The following is a 24,329-nucleotide window of genomic DNA, read 5'->3' as shown; positions in this document are numbered from 1 at the left end:
ACAGTCTCTGCATTCTCTCTCTCTCAGCTTGGCCCACCGCCACCATCACTATTATAGCCGGCTAACCTTTCTATCATAACAGAGCTACACGCAGACAGACTGCCATTATTAACCTCTGCAGTGGTGCCTCTTTCCAGGGCCTAATTGCTGCCAATACCAAGTTACGGCTCAATCTAATAAAGATTATATGTGCTGCGCCAAAAGGACAAATTGTTCACTAGATTCACTATGTTCGCTCATTTGGTTCCTGTTGGGCATAAAGTTATGTGAGCCGAAGCATATTGAACATGGTAGTAATTTTCTAGGATACGAGCACTCTGATTAACTCTTTAAAAGGAGGAAAGAGTACTGAGACAGAACAAGAGAGGGAGAGGAAGGGGGAGGCAAGATAAACAAGATGGGTGGGGTATAAGAGGAAAAGGAAATGTGAGAATTAAAAAAAGCAAAACAAGTAAATAACATTCATAGGAATTTAAACATTTTCTTAAATTATACAATACTTTATATTACATATGGTGTTTTTACACACTATATGCGATGAAATGTTTTTGTGGATGACGGATGATTCTGCATATTAAAGATTGTGACTGTTGCTTATTATTAAAACTCATGTGCCTAAAAAAACAGAAATTACATACTGTATGTACCTCAAGAAGGGGTCCCATCACCCCATTTTTTAACACTAATGTCAAGTGATGATTTTCACCAACCCAATTAGGAGTGTTTCCCTGACACCATCACCATGTGCATGTGTTCGAGTGATTTTCACCAGATGTTTTATAATTAAGGTTAACAGGTGGCCATATTTATTGTCCCATTCACAGCCATCATCTGTCACAGGCTTGGTGACTCTGGCAAGCAAACAGGTGAGTAAAACATGGCCAGTTAACCAAGAGGTGGCCTCTGTTTGTGCTCTATGGCATGATGAACACTGGTGTGATAAACTCATGGAGCATAAGAGAATGCCATGAAGAGATGTGACAACCAAATGAAGAGGAGGCAGTAAATGTAGGTTTCGGCACTGACGCTAATCAAGCCATATAGGCAGAGCAGAGGCTCCCCTCTTCAAGTCTGTCACGTCAATTCAGGGTCCTCATCTGCCCAAGCATGCCCAATAGGCTCGGACAGGAAGATAAGACACAGGTGTCATGTCGGGTATGGACCGGTGTGCCCTCTCGCCTACTACCCTGCATGTTCTGACTATAACATGCAACGTATTCTCACGAAAGGGTTCGTATGGAAACGGCAAAGTATATACCCTGTATTTTGTGCAATATCCTAAGAAAATGTAATGACACGTGACAATAAATACCTCGGTGAACAGATACGATCTTCCATTTCTCAGTTATTACAAAGATTTCTCAGGTCTCTCGGTCGCGTTACGGTTACTGTTAATGCAACCACGGCACATACATTTTTTTTAAATTTCCCTACAGGGATACGTCTTATCTTATCTCATCTTATGATGTGCTCTGCGAGTAGACTCTCTCAATCGCCTACACCACCGTGGTGGAGAGAGAAAGGCAACATAACGACAGCTCCATAATTTGCAGTGATTGAACAAGAGAGAGCCGAAAGAGTCTACCTGTGCCGCAATAGGAAACTGAAGGCAATGGGAAACCAAAATGCAGTAGCTGGTGTTTGACCAGAGAGTCAGTAGGTATGCCAATTTTTATCACATGTAATTTCAATAACTACCCATATGCATTGATTTTCACCTGGGTTTAGGGGTTTAGTTACACTTTAATAAAGGGGTAACATACTGTGAAGTTAAAATGAGTATAAATTAGTATGTGCATTTTTTGTTGTGTATCAAGTGGTGCAATGCCTATGCTATTTTATAGATTTGGTTCTGTTGGTCAACCTTGTTGTTTCAAACATGCTTTAAAAATTTGAGATATCATTTGATTGGGTTGTAACATTCCTGAATATTTTACTCTTCATTACTCATTGTTGATCTTACACACAGATGTGTATGTCAAGGCCACTAATTACTGCATCTTCTCGCTGTAAATGTGCACCTTATGTTGACAGTAAAAACTCAGCCTGAGCTCTTTAAATCCTTACATCACTATTGTGGCCCAGCACTAGACAGCCTGATGACAACACATACACGTGGAGACACACACACACACATAATTGCCACCGATTAAAAAAAAAAAAAAAAAAAAGAAGACTGTAGAGATGCACAGAGAAGAAACACTCTGGCATAATAAGCCTAAAATAGCTAAATTAGCTTCAGGTAGAGTGAAAGTTGATGAGTGAAAGAGATTGAGTGCTGCTTTAATGAGGGAGTCGTGGAAGTGGAGAGGCACAGAGGCTACACACCATGCCTTGCTTAATCAACACATACTGACTCCACTCTCTCCCAATTACCCAAAATGCATTTATTTCACCGATACAGCCAAACATTCCCTTTGAAAAATCATCAACGAAAAGACCTATTGCTATATTATTAAATCTGCGTGAGCATCAATGCAGATCACTGATGTCATTAAAACCCGTCATTAAATAACACTGATTCTCACACACACATACTCCAGATATTTTTTACATGGACCGACACCTTTCCATTCACACACAAGACACATGCACACACACACCTCTACATTCCTAGACCCATCTCTGCTTGGCTAATTATATAAATGGTGAAAGCTATGACACCGAAGATGTTCCAGTGGTCTTGTTACTGGTCGAGGAGATAATCCGATGCCTCGTATTCCAGTTTTGTTGTTGGATGATTTGTTACAGTGACGCCGGACCTGATGACATAATTATTTCTCCTGTGGGAGCTGAGTCCTGGTGATTAGGTAGCAGCGCTGTGATATGTGAGGCAGATGGTGATGAGGAGTGGGAAAGGCAGTGTGTGTGTGTGTGTGTGTGAATGTGCTGTTATGGTCAGCTTTATGAATAAACATTTCATAACAAGCTTGCAAGATATGCAGTTGTGGTGTTTCATAATCTGTTGATGCAAAACAAAATGTCCCTCTGAGACTTTATGTCAGGATGTGTGTACACATGCACGCAGTTGCATCTTGTGTATGGCTGTGCGCTCGTGTGATTAATTGCACAGCGACAGCATCCAGTGTCATTCTCATCTTTATCTCAAGGTTACAGAGTGATGCACCAAAGAAGACAAACAGGCAGTCCAAAAATGTTCTAGTGTTTACATCAAATAATGATTATTATTAAAAAAAAAAAAAAAACAAGTTGAGCAACAAATGAGGAGCAGGAGGATTTGTGTGTAGCCAAATGTCAAAAGTGAAAAGATTACAGACACACACGCACACGCACACACACACACAGACACACACACACACACACACACACACACAGACACACACACAAACAAAATGAGACCAAAACATACAAAAAAAAGGGAGGAAGGGAGAATTCTTGATGCCAAATCCATGTTTTTCAGAGATGGAGAAATGTCACTTAGCAAGCATTAGGCTACTGCTTTCATCTCCTCTCCTATCGCAGACACATGGGGAGGTGCTTTTGAAAAGAGTTTTAAAGGGCTCCAAGCCGGCCTTGGCCTATGGAATCATGCCATCACTCGTTTCTATCAGCACAGAACATGTAAAACATACCCTGACTCTGTGTCTGAAGAAATAAATAAATAAAATAAAGTCAATGATTAATTCCTGAATCTGAACTTTAAAAAACTCCCCACCTGAAGGCAGGTGGGGAGTGCTGTTAAGATACAGAGTAAAGTTGAAAGAATATAAATATATATATATATATATATATATATATATATATATATATATATATATATATATTCAGTGGTATGCAAAAGTGTGGGCACCTCTGTAAATTTTCATGATTTTCCTTTATAAATCATTGGTTGTTTGGTTAAGAAATTTCAGTTAAATATATCATATTCATATATATATCACAGGAGACAAACACAGTGACATTTGAGAAGTGAAATAAAGTTTATATGATTTACAGAAAGTGTGCAAGAATTATTTAAACAAAATTAGGGATGTGCATAAATTTAGGCACCACAAAAGAAGAAGAAGAATGTTGTGCATCCTCCTTTTTGCAGAAATAACAGCCTCTAAACACTTCCTAAAGCTTTCAATTAGAGTCTGGATTCTGGCTGAAGGTATTTTGGACCATTCTTCTTTACAAAACATCTCCAGTTCAGTCAGGTTTGATGGTTTCTGAGCATGGACAGTCTGCTTTAAATCACCCAGATACAGTGTTTGTTAACTGGTATATGTCACAATTATTACATTATTATTATTATTATTATTATTATTACCCCTGCACACATGCATCTATGTACATGTGTGCAGGGGTTGTCACTAGATGTGGTTAGGAATCCATGTAGGGGATCGCATCAATGCCCTTCACATACACACACATATTACACACACATTATGTGTGTGTGATGCGAGATGTGTGTATGAGGTATGTTGGTATCTAGCGTGCAATAAAACATTGGGCAGAAGATGAGGCAAAGACATCCCTCTGCTGGCTGACAGCGGAGTTGTCGACTAGCCCGACCAATCTCCCCCCCCCCACCCCGACAGTTTCTCTGCTTCTCCCCCAATGCAATGCCCTAAATGTGTGTGTTGGGGGGATATACCAAGCCTGGTAGCGGGCAGGCAGGGTTGACCACCCGTGCTGGTTGCCAGCTTCCCGACTGGCAGTGCAGTACACCCCAATCCCACCCAGCCCTCCAGCCTAGAAGGAGCCAAGCCTGTTCGGGCGACACCGCGGCTCCCCACAAGCACCATTAGAGCAGCTTCTTTATTCATGGACAGCGAATACAAAGTGCAAGGTGTTGCATTCTGTGTGGTCCTCTGCTGCTGTAGCACATCTTCATGGTTCCACATACTGTGCATTCAGACATGGTCTTCTGCAGACTGTGGTTGTGGATAGTTTTGGGTCCTTGTTTCTTGTTACTGTTGCCTTTCTGTTATTTAGAACCAGTCTGGCCATTCCCATCTGACCTGTGCCATCAACAAGGCATTTTCACCAAGAGAACTGCTGCTGGATATTTAGTCTTTTTCAAACAATTCTCACAATTCACAAGAACAACAAAGCCGAGTTCAAAGTCAGTTAAACACAATACATACACATACACAATTACAAAGAATACAGAATAAAAATCTTTAAATGCCAGGATCCATCTGGATCACTGGGTTTGTCGCAGCCTGTAGTGAAGGCTGTTGTGGTCAGAGACTTGGGGATGACAGAGTCCTGTCCTGACCTCATCCCGTTCACTGGTGGCAGCTGAACTGTAAGAGATTAAAAAATCAGTTAGAGATGTGCTACATGGTGGTGGTGAAGGTTGAGAAATCGAGGACAGGGTGAAAAGTCTCTGTGCTCATTCTAAGTGCATGATGGGAAATTTCCCCAGAAGTCTCGGCCTATGGCATCATAAGATAGACTATTCTAATCAGGACATACCTGATCTAGTTTTGACTATAGGCTATGTTAAAGAGGTAATTTTGGGAATAACCAGTAGACCCGAGTTCAGGGAGCAGAGAGGTCTATTAGATTGACATAAAGATAAGAAGGGGTTTGATTATTTAGGGTCTTGTATGCGAGTAGTATTTAACATTCATACTTCTGATTGGTGTTGGACAGTATTGTCATGCTCTGTTTGTCCATGTCATTTGTTGTGAAAATATGGGCTGAAATATGTGCCACCAGAAACTGAATTTGAATCGTTTATATTTGAATTTGTATTGATAAACTTGAATAGTTGCATTGAAAAACTGAATCTGAATAGTATAATTTGAAATTGAATTTTTCAAATTCAACACTCCATATCTTTCACATTCAGTTCTCAAAATTCAGATTCAAATTACTGTGACAGACATCCGGGTAGTTCAAGGATGAAGGAGGAACAATCGAGCACAGATACAGGATCTGCCGGCTTGGCGTTGTTAACAGCTGCCATGAACAGCTTCCTTAACCACTGGTTGTAACTCTATCCTACCGGTAAGTTTCACTTTACGTTAGTTTGTTTACTTGACTGGACTTGTTTAGGTGCTACTGGTTAGCAGATGAGAGGCTGACAAACTCTCATCTCATCTCTCATTGCTAAGTTAACGTTAGCCTACATTTACGTTACCTTAGCTGAAGCAGCCGGATAGATAAAGTTTGTCAGCTTCTCATCTGCTAACCAGTAGCACCTAAACAAGTCCAGTCAAGTAAACAAACTAACGTAAAGTGAAACTTACCGGTAGGATAGAGCTACAGCCAGTGGTTAATGAAGCCGTTCGTGGCAGCTCTTGTAGGTTGAAATCAAGACAAACATATTATTAATTCATTCGTCTGTTAACCTTTCCTGCTTTATCTCCTGATGGCACACACATGACAGGCTGTTTTTGCTGAAGAGAATTCGGCTTTATTAGCTGATTGCACAGTAACATTCAACACGCTCACTATCTGCTCCGGTCACATCACTATTCATTCACCATCACACCAAATATCTAATTACGGAGCCGTCTGAGCCAGAGGATCGTTTCAACAGGGCAGGCCGAGATAAGACCGAGATAAGGCTGCTCTGAATTCATTTTTGAATTCCAAATGACTAATTTCTCACCTCAAATGACATTAAAACCGCGTTCTGGGACAGAGAAAAATATTTATTTCAGGTTTGTTTTCTCTGCTGCTGTATTCTGGCGACAAACCAAAGCGATTATCCTGTATCTGCGCTTGATTGCTCTTCCTTCATCCTTGAACTACCCCGATGTCTGTCACAGTAATTTGAATCTGAAGTTCTCAAAATTCAGATTCAGTTCTCAAAATTTTTGAGAACTGAATCCGAATTTTGAGAACTGAATGTGAAAGATATGGAGTGTTGAATTTGAAAAATTCAATTTCAAATTATACTATTCAGATTCAGTTTTTCAATGCAATAATTCAAATTAAACAATACAAATTCAAATTATGTGATTCAAATTCAGTTTTTTTAATGCAACTATTCAAGTTTAGCAATTCAAATTCAAATATAAACAGTTCAGTTTCTGGTGGCACATATTTCAGCCAATATGAAAAGCCCTCTTATTTTGAAGTTTTTCCCTGTCTGCACTCCCCATTGTGATTAACCCCAACCTGATTTACCTGTGTCTTGTTCGTCACAGCTGTTCGTTGTCTCCCTGATTCCTCAGTGTATTTAACCACACATACTGTTTGAGCTCTCCTCTCCGTCTAGTATTTTTTGTCAGTTTACAGTGGATTTCGTTCGTGCACGTGAGTGCGTTTGTGCTAAACTTTGCTTATCTGTTCCAGTGAAAAGTGACTCTCTCGTTGATCCCGTGCCTGTGTTGAAACGCACATTTGAGGATCTTTGTTCCTGTCTGCCTGCCTTGTTTTTGTGTTTAAATAAAGACTGTTACTTACCACCATTCTGCATTTCAGTAAGTGGCTATTTAAGTAGGCTAGATATTATACATAATCCACAATCTTTGAAGTTTACAAACAGTGTCATCAAACTGAACATATAAATGAATAGAGAACTTTATATTTATGAGGACTAATTGAGTTGCAGGGTTATTGGAGTTGTGCGGTAGTTTTCCAGTATACACTTGGGGCCAATTCCAATTCCTATCTTAACCCTCAGTCTTAACCCTCAAGCTCAACACTTATCTTAACTGGCCCTCAAAACCAAGTGTTGAGGGCTATTTTGTCACTTAGAAATGGGACACCCCTTAAATGCAGATATGTCTTCAGACTGTAGGGGGCAGAATAACGCGAAAGCTGTGTCCAGTCTGTTAACTCCAAAAAAGAAGAAGAACACATTTACGTCACGATTATTTATTTATTATTTTATTTCAGTCAAGTTATTAGGTTGTCAGTTAGTTATAAGATGATACTCATACAAATACCACAACCACGGACATATTCAGCTGACAGTTACCACACACCACGGCTTATTGAAGGGTAAACGATAGCAAACGATCGATTGTCTGCACCAGCCGGCTATTGACAAAAGATCGTAAAATAAAAATAAATGTTACGCAACAATGACGTCAGTAATCCATAATATGGGTCTAAACTAAGATAATACAATGGTTTTCATAATTTTTATATCTCTATTAACAAAGAAAATACTTAATTTGTACTAATTCGCACTCGCTTCGCTGCTTTTGGCGCCATCTTTCTTATGTGAAAACACGCAATGCATTCTGGGTAGCCCTTGCTCCCAAGGGAAAATCTCAATATTGAGGGCGATACAGCCCTTAAACTTGCACCTCAACTCAATTTTTCTGAGAATCGGGACAGCACTTGCACTAGAGGCAGCGCATTTTTGAGATTGAGGGTTAAGATTGAGGATTAAGCAAGGAATTGGAATTCACCCTTGTTTTCCTCACTGAGGGAACAGCCAGAGTCAGGGGGCTCAGGCTGGCTAATTGCAGCGGCTAATAATCTGATTATAATGTACAGCTAATGAGCTGGATTTCCTTTGGAAGAGTCACCACTCTGTTGGTCATTGTTGGTCATCACTACAACAGCATACTATTGTATACAGAAAAAAACTCCTCTTTACTCAAATAAATGCCATGAATCCAGTGTTAACCTTCACATCCTTAAGCTGTAAAACTGTATTCTATTCCCGTATTCAATGAAAAGCATGATGTACAACAATGCTCACATATAGATGTATGTTTGGTATTTTTTACTTTTGTTCCTCAAACTACATTTTAACCATTTTCTTATTCAGGAACATAAATGAAAACATTTCATAATTTGAATTATAACATGCTTTGTCCAGCATCATATTTCTTTTTTCTTTGTTTGGTTCAAAGTCCTAAAAGGAATGGAGGAACATCCTTGGGAATAGAACAGACGGACTGCATCACTACTGGTCTCTAGTGAGATGGTGCTGAATTCGATGCCTTTCTTTGAGAGGATTTTTTTTATGTGTGTGTGTGGTTGATCTGTGTCTTCATATGACTATGTGTGTGTGTGTGGGGGGGGGGGCTATCATGGGCTCTTTTATTTGTGAAGTTACAGTTGAATCGTCAGAGTAGATAAAAAATTATGACTTTCTTTGCTGAGCCTGAGCTCTCTAACTCGGCATCACACAGAGCTACGGCAGCCTTACACACATGCGCACACCATGAATCATCCTCCAATAGTTGCATTTGTGTGTGTGAGAGAATGATGGGAAATGCTCTTAAATCCATAAGCACACGCTGAGTTCACACTCGTACACGCACGTAATCACATATCTCTTGACAGAGTTCGTTTCAATTAACATTTTTATTGCAGAGGAAAAGTGAAGGTGGAGAAAAATGGGATTGAAGTCAGAAAAACCCTATATTGGTGTATGTGCATGTAGTGCAGGTGCACCGACACACAAGCAAAAAACATTTATCCACCATTACATTGAGTAGAATGAAAACACTTATTTTTGACATTATGGATGGATTTACATATAGAGGTAATCAGTGGAGTGAGGCAGAGACATAGAGAGCAATGGAAGAAGGAGAAAAGATACATTTCATAAATTCCCCTCCTCTTCTTACTAAATGATGTACAAGTTGAGTTTTCAATCAGCTTTTATTGCCTGAACTGAGGGTCTGTATGAATGAAAATGTGACTTAATTGTACATGCTTTTCTCCTGATGTGTGAGTTTCAATAAGTGGTGTCATGGCTTCCTCTGAGTCCCATCACCTCTGTTGAACTTGTTCCTGATTCCATTTAAAACCTCAGTGGTCAAGGTCTATGTGGCCATTAACCCCTTATAGCACTGCCACCAACACTCTAATTCATACTCAGCAGTTACCAAATGAAATCGAGGAAAAAAAGAATGAAATGGTAGAGAAGAAGGTAAAAGGTGGCGAAATGAGGACAAGAGAAAAGGGTGAAGCAGGGGAGACATGAACACAACCTCACCAGTGGTTTGACTTTGAAAGGCAAGATCTTAATTAGTGAATGGAAGACTCCATTCAGACCTGGTGTTAACATCCACCATGAGTGATTCAATCTAATGGAAATTATGATAGCTACAAATATGAATGTGTCCTCAAGTCTGATTACAAATTTAACATCTGCCGGTGGTTTTGGCACTTTTTTGAATAAAGAGCATGGGAAGCGAGATCCGATCTCATGTGGTCACAGGAGATGCATCCAGGACACATTTCAATCCCAGGTGTGATCATTTTACTTTTAATTTAAACTCTGTTTGCATGTGATCGGTTCACAGAGGACAGATTTATTCACCGGAAGGCGACATATCAGAAAGTGTGTGACGATTTTACTTCATTACGGATAATCAGCTTTTTCTTTTCTTTTGTTTTAGTTTTTGTATTTTTGTTTGCCACTGGCTCCATCAGCCACAGCAAAGAATAAGAGGATTAGAAGAATGGAAGAGTGGAAGAAAACACTAGTTTACATAAAATCACTGCCTGGCTATTCTATAAGAGCTTTGATTGTTGGCGAGCTTGTAATTTAATTTTAATTGAGTCATCGAGACAGCTGCTTCCTGCTCTCACGAATCAGTGAGATAGAAATACAATAATCTCCTCAATGTCAACGGCTGACATGGCATGGCTGTTGACGAGCAACAGCGACAGGACGAAGAGAGACAGACGAATAGGGCGGAAGTGAGTGAGGAGGTTAAGTAAGATGGAAGGATGAAGCAAAGGACAGGAGAGAAAGCGTGGCGAGTTTTGACTGTCAGCGTTGATTAGCGTCAGCAGGAGAAAGGAAGACAGATGGACACTTTGAAGTGAGGGTGTGAGTTGAAAGGTGATAGGAAGGCCCTCCGCTTGCACAGGTGCACTCTCCTCAGAGAATGGAGTGTGTCTGTGTGTGGAAGATGGTGCACGTGTGGATGCACACTTTCAGGGTAAGCTCATGATGGAGAGGGGAGGGCTTGACCCCGCTGCACGCCCGCATCAATCACAGCCTCATTTCTGCTGCCAGCCTCAGAGCCTAGCTACAACATTTGGCCCCACCCCCTTCTATGCTCCACATGGAGGGCCGATGGGAGCACACTTGCCCTCCACATTCACAGGTCAGATACTACATTTCCCCATGAAACGGCCGTCTGAGATTTACTCCACCCAGAACTTGACATGGTTGAATAATGTAGGATGCACTGCCAGAAGTAAAACAGAAGTGGTACAGATGTTGTGATATGATCTGCATCGCTTCCTGTGAAATGAAAGACTTTTCAAGAGCATTTGGGACAATAACGCAACATTGCTGCCTCAGGTCATGAACAAAAATATTGGAAGTTCAGGAGTATAACCGTATTAACAGACGTGATTGACCATTGACCTTATTTTTAGAACACTGAATACATAATTAAAACCAAATTTAATTAAAAAATAAAATTAACTCATTGGCTGCCAGCCATTTTCAATGCAGAGCTGCCTAGCGTTTTTACAGCATTTTGACTGATTTTCCAAGACTCACAAAACAGTGTGTTCTATGACTATATATTTTTTTCCGATGATCCTCCCCTGCTGCTCTTCAATTCCCACATATCCCACGTGTCCCAAAAAAGTCGGAACTTCCTCCTTTCATCTCAGCAGCTTCATGTCCCTCTGTCTACAGTCTGTCACCTCATCCTTCTCATTATGTTACTTTATACGTTTCCGTTCCCTTCCTTCTCCTCCTCCTCATGCTCCGTCACTTTGGTCCTTTATTGCTCTTCTCACCCTCAGCTTGCTCACAGCCTTACCTTCACACCCAACAGGGTTTTGATATTTTTCTATTCCCTTTTCCCTTGGCTGCATCTTTTCTTTATTGTTTTTTTTGTTTTGTTTGTTTACTCTTTCTCTCACTCGTAATGTCCTTGGTTTGATGCCCCAAAACCCATTCTCAGGAAAAGGTGAGATGAGTGAGTGAATTGGAGAAAAACAATAACAACAGGATGCATCTGGCAAAAGGAACCCACTATTATAGTACTATGAACTGTGTGTTTGTGTGTGTATGTGTGTGTGCGCCTGAAATCATGGTTGCCCTTGAGATAGGTTAGGTTACTCAACCTTTGAAGCTGCAAAGTGCCTCCATAAGCACCTCTTGAGTGGCTAAAAAAAACCCTGTTCAGTAAAATGTTTCCACAAACTCAGGCCGAGAGGAAAGAGAGATAAAATGTTTGCATGCTTTCTAAGCTGAGATGACATCTGCGGTTTGGGATGCAATCAACTTTATCTGGCACAAGCGGATCGATGGAGCTCGCTCCATTCAATTCAAAACAAATTCACTCAAAGATGCAGCATTTTTCTTTTTCTGTTGTTACAGGAAGTCTGTAAGTTGAGTCTCACTGCACTGATTGAGAAGCTTTATTTGGGACCATTGAACCATTCAATATATATTACTTTGTATCCTGACGCATGAACAAGCACATTTACACTATTACAAAATCTCATTCTAAGTAGAACATTTATCAGCAATACAAGCCACAATCTAACAGCAACTTGAGTAGATCAATAGTTCCTGTTCTTTTCTTCTTCTTTTACTTTCATGACAATAACCATCGACTTTGAACTCAGTGAGAGGGACTTTCGCAGTTTCAAAGCTTGCTGCAGTCTTCTACACACTTAAGGGGCAGAGATCATTGCAGCATCCTCCGGTCATTTTTTTTTTTTTGTCCGAGCTTCAGCGACAGAAAGTGAAAATGTATCTTGGGACCTCAGATAGTCTGGCCTGTGACAATGACTTGAAAGCTTCAGGAAAGCTCTTTCTGACCTTTTTTCAGAGACCACTCTTGTTTCTTTGCCTCTCTAGAATAAATTGTCCCGCTTCAGCTCTACTCATTTTTATTTCGGATGGAGACTGGTGCATGTGTAAGTGAGGTGACAAGAGGAGAGGAGCGGAGTATGTCTCTGGAATCTCTCTTTTCATCCAATACAATGCTCAAGGGTACTGCACATGTAGAATTATTATATTATAATTAGTTACAGGTACAGACCTTCTTATTCATGTTAAACATTTACAGTTAATAATAAGAAGAAATACAATGATTGATGGAAAGCAGCAACGAAACACAACCATATATACAGTGGGGCAAAAAATGATTTAGTCAGCCACCAAATGTGCAAGTTCTCCCACTTAACATGATGACAGAGGTCTGTAATTTTCATCATAGGTACACTTCAAATGTGAGAGACGGAATGTGAAAAATATTTGGTCAATAACAAAAGTTCATCTCAATGCTTTGTAATATAACCTTTGTTGGCAATGACAGAGGTCAAACGTTTGATGTAGGTCTTCACCAGGTTTGCACTCACTGTAGCTGGTATTTTGGCCCATTCCTCCATGCAGATCTTCTCTAGACCAGTGATGTTTTTGGGCTGTCGCCGGGCAACACAGACGTTAAACTCCCTCCACAGATTTTCTATGGGGTTGAGGTCTGGAGACTTGGTAGGCCACTCCAGGACTTCAACATGCTTCTTACGGAGCCACTCCTTCATTGCCCGGGCGGTGTGTTTGGGATCATTGTCACGCTGGAAGACCCATCCATGTTTCATCTTCAATGCGCTCACTGATGGAAGGAGTTTTTGGCTCAAAATCTCACGATACGTGGCCCCATTCTTTCTTTCCTTAACATGGATCAGTCGTCCTGTCCCCTTTGCAGAAAAACAGGCCCAAAGCATGATGTTTCCAGCCCCATGCTTCACAGTAGGTATGGTGTTCTTGGGATGCAACTCAGCATTCGTCTTCCTCCAAACACGACGAGTTGAGTTTGTACCTAAAAGTTGTATTTTGGTTTCATCTGACCACATGACATTCTCCCAGTCCTCTTGTGGATCATCCATATGCTCTCTGGCAAACTTCAGACGGGCCTGGACATGTACTGGCTTAAGCACGAGGACACGTCTGGCACTGCAGGGTTTGACTCCCTGTCGGCGTAGTGTGTTACTGATGGTAACCTTTGTTACTTTGGTCCCAGCTCTCTACAGGTCATTCACCAGGTCCCCCACGTAGTTCTGGGATTTTTGCTCACCGTTCTCATGAACATTTTGACCCCACAGAATGAGATCTTGCGTGGTATTGAGTTGAACTTTTGACCGAATACTTTTTAGCCCCACTGTTTATATATATACTTATATATATATTTAAGTGCAAACCTTATTACAATTCAATATATGTGTCACCATGGGTTAATTTGTTCATCACTGTAGTTTGTGGTGCTGATAGAGGGGATGATGAGTGAATTTGGTTCTGCAACTCAATGTACCTTTTTGTCACTGCACACCACTGCATCTGACTGTGGCTGTTTACACTTCTACTCCTCCCTGCAGTAAAACTCCAACCAAAGAGAGATGAAACTGAGTATTTTTGTAATTTGTTGTGTAAATAAGTGTTTATAGGAGAAAAGCTGCACTACCTTGCTGATAAACACATTGCATTTCCTACAACTGCTTCACAATGAATGCCTCCATCTGATTCACAGATACAAAGCTTCTGCAGCAGCAGCAATGTTATCACATGTGTGATAAGGCTAAAAGTGATCAGTAAACAGCAAAAAAAAGATGATATCTTAAAGAACAAACAGGAACACAGGAGTGAAAATCAATTCCTAACCACAGAGATTCGGTTAGAAGCCACTGTGCGAAATACGAGGGGTTCTGGACTATAATACTATATTAACATTGGAGACCCCCTGAAACCCCAAAGGCAAAATTTGAGGGGGGTCTAAAAGAAAACAAAAAAACTTAATTTTCTGTTGAAACTAAATTGATCGTGGCAAGTTTTTGTTTATGTTTAAACAAAAATAACATGTTTATTTTCTGTTAATTGAACATTTTAGAAACATGTTACAGTGTAATTGGAAAATATGTTTTCTTTCTTCCACATACATAATAAGAGCTGAACACCATAGACTTTATATTCTGGAACACAGGCATGGAGAACCTTGGCTGCATGTTACATGAACAATACTACAACACAACAGCATGTTGAACCAGCCTCTTTCCCATCGTTCCAGATGTTTGCTCTGGCATTTCATAAGCTGTTATGTTGTCATGACGTGCATGCAGGCTTTTGAAGACAGAAATACTGCATCATGTTTGCAATACTCAGATCAAGTAAATGTCTGAAAACAACCAAACCCAAGATTAAACCCTGAATAACCCCAAATGAGCTCCAAGGCCTGTTTTTTTTTTATCTTGTTGGTATTGCTGTTGTGCAGCTTCCTCCAATAAGAGTCTGAACTTTATTTTGTGCTAAGAACAAAAGTATTTGTTCCATTTACGCTGGTGGCTACTGCTGCACATTAAAACCACCACCTCCTCACCTCTTTTGTTGAGTTTAACCTGAGGGTCTTCACTTTGCAGCGTGCTGAGGCTCTGATTGGAAGCCGGGATAGCCACAGCCCTCCTGCAGTCACTTTGTGCTGAAATCAGATGAATTTGACAGGGAGAAAGTTCATCTTTGTGTGGTTCCTAATAGTAAATGCAAGCAGTTGCATTTATATCAACACATTGATTATGTGCTTTTTTATCTGAATATTTGTATTTCATGTTCTCAGTGAAGCACTTTACTGCTGTTCTTAGAATGTCCCATGTTAAACACTGAATTTGTAAATGACTTAATATTATCTACTTTATTTAATGTTCTCTAATAACAGTGTGCTGAAGGGAGTTCTGTTTTTTAATGACTTCTAAGTATTTAAAAAACGTATTAATAAGTATTTTCTCTCTTATTTGAAGCATCTGGCAGTAAAAACAGACACATTTTGAACGCATCTTACAGGCACCTGAAACATCAGGTCTCTATAGACCATGCATGCCTGTTGCTTGTCACATGCCAAATGGGGCAGTGTGACAGTACAGCATTGTTTGCTATCAGCTAGGGATGGGCAAAAAGGCCTCAAATATCACGATATATTGAGCAGCTCACCTTGATAATGATAAATAAACGATAAAGTTAGAGACAGGAGGGCATGGAGTCACGTGACTCCACACGCTGTACACAGCCAAGCATCTCAAAGGGACATGAACATACCGGTAGCCTGCCTAACTACACACACAGCCAAAAAAAACAGCGACATGGGTAAATCGGTATCTGTACATTTTCAGTTGATCGCCAAGGCCTACTATCAACTGACCACTGGGGAAGGGTGTCATGGGCTTAAGGCAGTGGCTCTCACACTTTTCATAGCAAGTACCACTGGTGAAACATGCACCACAGTTTGGGAACCATGGCATTGTGATTGTACCAAGCCTTGCACCAGTCTTCCCCTTTGCTAAGACCAAGTGTAACTGAGACCGATGTATGTGGTAGATCAAAAGGTCAGGCTTTGGATTTATGTAAATGAATACAGATACGTAACAAATACTACGGCAGGCTCTAGCTATGTCTTGGCACCTTCTGAAAACATTCAGTTGAGAAATGATATCATTATGGCAAATCGTTTTCTTTTTCTCAGTGCTATCATTGCCAACAGCCATTTTCTTTTCTCTTTTTAAGAAACTGTCTAAGTGTAGGGTGTAATTTCACTTAAAGTAGTCATAGATTATTTCTCTTTTTTTTGCTTTCATTCCTGCCAGTCATGTATCCACTCAGCCAACAGCAGTTTTACGACGCCTCACAATAACCATTTCCCATTGTGCTTCATTGATAGCTTCCATTGTCTACCTTTCCTCTTTTCATCAGAGGGACAGAAGTGGAGGAAACGAGGAATTGAAAAAAAATGTGGAGGTGGGGGATAGAGTGGTGTGGGCTCATTACAGCTCAGGGGTTTGCTGTCGTTCTATCTGTCTCTCACCTCTTGATTTTTAAATCCCTCATGCTTGCCCCACAACTGCCCCTACTTCTTGTTAGCAGGACAGGCTTTGTATTACAGTGACAAGTCGCTGCTTCTGTGAGCGTCTTTATGTGTGTGTGTGTTAGGCAAAGTGAGCAAAAATGTGTCCAGACTTTCGATGTCTGTCGCGTGTGTGCCATCTTCCCAAACTGGACCTGATAGTTCCCCTTATTCCAAAAGTAATCAGGGACTGTGTGCCCCCTTCTCTGTCTCTCAATCATTCATTCCACTCATGTAATTTGTCATTAGCAGAGTGATGAAACTTTTAATTGAGTCTTAACTGTTTGGGATCAGATGGAAACTCCTTCTTCATCTGGCCATTTTTAAAATGGTGTTATTTGTTACACCAAAAGCCTCTGAACGGATTATAAAGTGTGTGTGCATGCACACGTGTGATGCCTAGATGTTTGCATTGCGGGTCTGGGTGAATCTTTGAATGCTTGTCTCGTTTTGACCTCTCCAATTAATTTCACCATTAAAGCTGGAATCTCAAGGTGAATTTCAGAGATTCACAGAAAGGTCACTGCACTGCATTTATGTATATTCAACAAAATTTTAATCAAGCAACACTCATTAAAAATGCACATAGTGTGATGGCTGCTTTGGGGGGTTGAGAGTGGTGGAGAATGGCATAAAACATTAACCATAAAGCTCCACATGGGCAGAAGTAATTAAAGCGGTCGCACTCACAAGCAAGCAACACCTCATGAACAAATGTGTGAAAATGCATCATATGTGCTTAATCAAGAAAATCTTTAATGTATTATGCACTATGATAAATTATTAGGTTCTAGTTATGGACCCTCTTATGTGACATTTCCTTTTGACTTTTCTTTTTTTTCTTTTTTCACAGACCAATGATAATTCCATGAGTCTAATATATAGTATTTTAAAACCTAACCCACTTATTGTAAGACTTATAGACTTAAACTTAGGTTTATTTGGCAGGAACAATGCAAAAGCCATCATATCAAAGTACATACTGTATGTCTTGTATGCAGGATTTCTAGTCAAGATGAATTTAAAAACCCTAAAAAGGTGTTGCTGTTGTATATTCTAAATTATATTTGTAATAAATATTATTCCTTATTAAAAATACATAAATAAATTACGTACTTTGACAGAAATGTAAATAATTTATTGAATATATATATTTTTGTGTTTTTTAATAGTTATTAATGTAGTACAAAACAACTTTAAACACTGTAGTACATATGCCAGGCCTGTACGCAGAGAAGAAACGGAGAAGAAGACGTTGATCATAAAGCATGTGTGCTGTGTGAAAACTTTGATTGTAACTACAGCTTTATTCAAACAGAATATATTATGATTTATTATTGTTCTTCCATCATAGTTGATGTTGACCATGGCATGTCTGAAATTGTCTGGTTTTGGTGAGTATACACAGATTACTGTACAGACCTAATCTCCACATACAACAGGTGGATGGCAACAAGGACGACGACGAAGATAGTGACGGAGACAGTGAATGCAAGTGCAAGAGAGAAGTGGGACTATGATGTCATCGTTTTCCCAAGGTAGTGCATTGGTTGTCTATGTGAAAACAGGGTAACTGAAATGCTGTTTCCATATGGATACCATGGATTCCAATACTATAAAATAAATGTATGCATACACTTAGACTCATTTTGATGTGGACAGCCCTTGAGTTGAAGTAGTTGTAACAAAACCCAGCTGATTCCAATTGCTTGAAGTGCTGGTAGGATGAGAGTACCAGGCTACAGACAATAGTAGGCTATGAATTGATACATATATGATTAAATTATCATATGATGGTCATTTTCTGACAATATTATAGTATGCTTACAATCATTGTCTAGGATATACAAAGTCTATACAGAAAATACAGCTATTCTGTTGTGATGACGCTGTGTTACTTTTACTTAAGCCACATCTGTCTCCACCTTGATGTCTGTTAAAACAAAAAATAAATCCATACCCATTAATGCAGCAGCTGTGATGTATCTAAAACAAACTGAGTAGCTAATGTTGGACAGCAGGCGCAAAAATGAGTGAAGAACAACCAACTGTGCATTTTCGATCACTAGTGCTGATGCACATGCCGCTCTATAAACTCTCTCAACATTAGCCTTTAATGCTATCAGAAACTTTTTCACAGTGAGGCATGTTGAAAGATTTAAAGAGCACTGTGAGTAAAAATGCAGAGAAACATGGGAAAACACACTCTGCTCTTATACAATGTATTTTATAAACCTGAAGTGTAGATGCTGTGAAAGAGCAAAGGCTGACTGCCAGAAAATGTGTGCAATCCCTGAGCGCGCATGTGCCGCCCTGAGTGCCCTCAGTTACAGCAGCGCCACTCATCGTTGAGCTGTTTTCCCCTTTTTGTAGTTTTTTATTAAATTATTCTTTTTGCCTTCTGTGCACTCTTTTGCACTAACATCAGTGCAGTATGGAGACTTTTAGTACTTTTCTTTCAAGGGGACTCCTTGTTTACACTCTGGATCAGCTGTCAGTGCTCTGCAACACTGCTGTGCCGCTCCAGGAGAGACCCGATGTACCCCGTGAACAGGACTGCTGTGCTATGACTGTGGGATGAACTCTGTGATCCTCATGGGGAGGACATCGACAACCTCATGGACTGTATCACAGAATACTTCAATTTCGGTGTGGAGAACACCGTACCCACCATGACTGTATGGTGCTTCTCCAACAACAAACCCTGGATTAATCCAAACATAAAGGCCCTCCTGAAGGAGAAAAAGGGGGCCTTTAGGTCAGGAAACACTATTTTTTTGGAACTGAGGGTTGTACAGAGGGAGCTGAGGTGGAAGATCAGAGAGGGGAAGAAATGCTACTGGAGGAAGATGGAGGAACAGGAATGACCTGAACCTATTTTTAAACAGGTTCGTTCAGCCACCCCATCCCAGCCATGTCTGCTGCAGCCCCTCTCGCCGGCACCCCCTGTGGTTCGCCCCCCCACCGCTGTTCTCACAACACTCAGTCCACTGCCAGCCAGCACTACTTCTCCTGCCCCCCCCCCTCCCCCGCCTCCTCCCACATCAGCTCCAGGCTCCTCAAGTCCTGTGCAGATCAGCTGTTGCAGGATTGTGGAGCATGTCTTCAAACTGAGCCTGAAGCTGGGAAGATTTCCACAGCTGTGGAAAATGTCCTGCGTGGTACCGGTACCAAAGACACCGCACCTGAAGGACTTCAACAGCTATAGGCCGATAGTACTGACATCACACCTGATGAAGACACTGGAGCGCCTTGTCCTCGCTCACCTCTGGCCCCTAGTGAGACCATCCATAGACCCGCTGCAGTTTGCCTACCAACCTGACATCATCTTCCTCCTGCACCGACCACTTTCTCACCTGGAAAAGCCTGTGAGCACTGTGAAGATCATGTTCTTTGATTTCTCCAGTGCTTTCAATACCATCCAGCCTCTTCTTCTTCTGAGAGACAAGCTGGAACTCACCAGAGTAGATCACCACCTTACAACCTGGATACTGGACTACCTCACCAACCGCCCGCAGTACGTGAGGACTGAGGACTATGTCTAGATACGGTGGTCTACAGCACAGGGGCTCCACAGAGAACAGTTGTGGCTCCTATTTGTTCACCCTGTACAAGGCTGACCTAAAACACAACTCCCCCACCTGCCACCTGCAGAAGTTCTCTGATGACTCTGCCATCATCGGACTCATCACGGATGACGACAACAGGGAATTCAGAGAACTGATCCAGGACTTTGCTGACTGGTGCCAGCGGAACCACAGTTTTTGATCATGGTGGTGTGTTGTTTATAGCAAATTGATTAATGTATGTATGTATGTATGTAATAAAGTAACTCTTCTTCAAATAATTCCTGGCAGGCTGTACACCGAGAGGTGCAATGCTGCGGTCATGTAAAATAACATGGTCGTGGGCCGCTACTGCATTGCCACGACGCCATGTTTCTACCGGATCCTGTATAGACAAACGCGAGAGAACAAATCAAGCGACGCTTTACTTGTAGCGGAAGTCCCGCCTCCACTCTCTCCGCTTCGTCTGCTACTGCCGTGGTAGCTCGCCCTCTCTCTCGCCTCACGAACCTCATCTTCTGACACGGAGAAAGACGACAAGGACGACATTTGACCGGCTGAGGATACAGTAGCGCTCAGGGAAGGGAGGGGGTGAGCAGAGGAGCAGTTCTTTGTTGTAAATTTCAGCCTCTCATCTAGATGTCACTATAAACTACTTACTTCACCTTTAACTTGTAGTGCCGAGTCAGGCTGATGAAACGAGATAAAACATTTAAGTACAGTAACAAAAGGTAAGAAACCCCACATTTAAGGATGTATTTGAATTTTGTTCAAATGTTTCGTGAACCCCGTTGACCTGTAAGTCTTGTATGTTGAGCAGAGATTTGGTTGAAGGGCTACAGATGATTTTCAGGATTTAGAAAGGGCTGCAAGAATTAATTTTGAAGCCTCTTTCCAACATCCCTCGAGGCTGTATGAAAGGCATATGATAAATAAACAATCAATCTGCTCGGGAAATCTTTATCGCTGATGTGTTTTGTAAACCCACAGTCTCCAGGTAAAATCAATTTCCATTTTAATCTCGATTGGATGTGTTTAGTCAGAGTACAAACACTGGGACAAGCTTGAGTTTAAAGTGTCAAATTTTGCAGCGCTCTTTTATTAGCAAATACTGATGTAGTTCAATTCAAGTTCATTTACAGTTAGCCACACGTCATCTGTCCATGCACTTCTATCAAGTCTGTGTTCTTTTGACTTTCGAAGTGAAAAGCATGAAATATAACACCTGCAGCTATCAGACATTAAAAATAAGACTTTAATCAACTGTGCTGTTTCATGCTATATCAGAAATATATCACAGCTTTTGAATTCTGTTTGTATCCGGCCAAATAATTTCACATTCTGAGATTGAAGTTCAGCATAAGAGCTACAGATTGTGAGTGATGTCCAGGTCTGAGGTGTGGGAGGATGTGTGAAAACTCTTTGCTTGTAGTAAGTCTTGTAGTCTTTGGGTCATTGTTGTGTTGTTCCACTTGTTATTTAACATTATTGATTTACAATTGGACATTTGCACTTCTGAATCTCTTGATATTTAATAGGTTGATTTGATACGGTACTCAGTATCAGGTGAATCTTGATCAAAATCACCGGACATTGGAGATATAAAAATGTAAAATCTGATAAATTCCCAAAACTCTATATATTGCATACTTCAAAGAATGTCAGCAACAGCAGTTAGGCTAAGTCATGTTGCAGGTTGTTTATTTCTTCTTTATGTTATACAATTACAGATAATTATGCCTTTATTAAAGTAGCTTGAAATTTTACCCATATTTATTTAAAATTTAACGACCTTAAAGCTGAATATTTCCATGCTGGTGGTTGTTGGATAGTCATATAATACACAGATTACAGTGCATTGTCAATGTCTGATGCATTTTATTCTATTATATGTGTCATGTGCATGTGGAGTTATCCATACAGTATGTGTGTGTATTGTTGTTGTATTATTGATTGCATGTTATCATGTGCTGTCTGGCCTCACTGGTGTTCATATGAAGACTGGCCATGATAGCAGAAATCATGTGATCCCTGATGATAAGAGCTAATTCTTCAGAACTAATTTCTTCATTTATATCAAATCCCACTGACTTACTGCAGGGCTTAAACAATGACACCTTGTGTATCAAACAAGCTTTGATTTTTACTTTATTTTCTGCCAGTATCTGTTTAGGTATTGTAACTCTGAGCAAATTGTCTGAATTCATGGCTCTTTTTTGTCAACATTGAAAGAAAAAATATACACATAGAAGACACACAAAAACGGACCACACTCAAAGCAAAAGTCATATTTTTTGGATTGTAAACTTGATAGTTACAGCAGCGGTAGAAAATAACTCTCTGTGTGTGTGTGTGTGTGCTTCTCTCTCTCGCTCTCCTCGTGCTTTGATAATGGTATTTCTGGACATATCCCAAGTTATTACTGTAAATCAGGCAGACTTTCAAGACCTTTAACACAAAGTTACAGTCCCTAACAGCAGCCCTGGGCTGCCATATAGAAATTACATGAATATGGATTAAAAATAAAAATGGGATGGAGGGATATGACGGATGGTTGGAGGGATAAAGTGAAGAGGAGGAGGAGTAGAGGGGGGAACTATTAAGATAGTGAGGGCAGAGTGGAAGAAAAATCCTGTGGAATAAGAATAGACAGACTGAAGGGTGGAGGGAGGTTAAATAGGAGAGTGGTGTTTGATAGAGGTATAACAGCATGAGGTAGGTAAGAGGGCCAGATAGAGAATGTGCAGGTGGAAGGGCAAAGCTGGGCCAAGGTTTGCAATGTAGAACTTCAATGTGGTGGAGAAATGGAGGAAAAGAGGAAACAAGAAAAGGAGAGCTATTTCACATCAAGAGTCTTTCAACACAAGTGGACCACTTCCACCTCTGGCCCTTTGGCTGAGGCTCACACAACAGTCTGCACTCATATGCAAACCAAGGAAATTTATGGAAATGACTGGTTCAGTGTGGACTTAAAAATAGGATTGGCTCTCAAGCTCGCTCATGAATCATGCATACTTTTCCAAGTCAGAGACTTTAACTAATGGGTCATTGCAAGGAAAATGACCCTCATTTGGCCTTATGCCTTAGTATATGATTGTTTCAATTACATATTGTTGCCTAGACACACAGAAAAAAAAAAGATCTACAAAATGATTCACAAACTTCAGCGGCTACGCAGTTTTTATTTAGGTGTATTCTTGTATGACTTAATCAACGGAAATAGCTCAGCATCCACTAGTGGACACTTCTCATTCACTCTGCAGGGTCAAACTTTGTCAGAATGCATTATGGGTCTGTTGCTCTGCTTTGTTTTGCTTGGTTTGCTTGCTTACCAACAACCATGCGAGCTAATGAAACCACGCTCTCAGACAAAATCGCTATAGAACCTTTACCTCCTTTACAACTGAGCAGTGCTCACTTTAGGGGGTACTCCATCTTGTGGCAAAAAGGAGAAACCACTCCTCTCTATAGGGCTCTTGGTTGTTCACAATCATTGCGGATGCGCGCGCTGCGCGGGTGCAGAAGGGCACCAATCAGCGTTTAAGTAGCAGTGTCGTCGTGAAGTTAGTCGGCTCTCATGTACGAATTCAGACGGCTAAAAAAAGGATATGTTTTCCTCGTACTACACCAGATTGTCGCCTAGTGATAAAGTAAGTTATGCTTAGAAAAAACAGCAGAAACAGGCTCTCACACCATCCAAGTTAATAATCAAACTACTGAAATGATCTCTGTCGATTGGACCACTTTGTGACATTGTGTCAGGGAACAAGTCAAGACTGTTGTCACTCATGACCGACTAATATCGACACACGTACAGACATACACGTAGTCTGTATGACTGTCTTGAGCTTGAGTCATCGGAGAACTTGTGACGTGGAAGAAGCAGCAGGGGACTGTGTTGAAGTCTGTGAGCTGAATCTGTTAAAGAAGAGGTTCAGCTGGTTAGCCCTCTCAACGGTGCCCTCTGTCAGTTTCTCCTTCACGTTGAATCCGGTGATGGTCTTCATGCCGGACCACAACTCCC

This window comes from Microchirus variegatus (assembly GCF_963457635.1).
Source record: "Microchirus variegatus genome assembly, chromosome: 23".
NCBI lineage: Eukaryota > Metazoa > Chordata > Actinopteri > Pleuronectiformes > Soleidae > Microchirus > Microchirus variegatus.
This window is presented reverse-complemented; position numbering follows the sequence as displayed.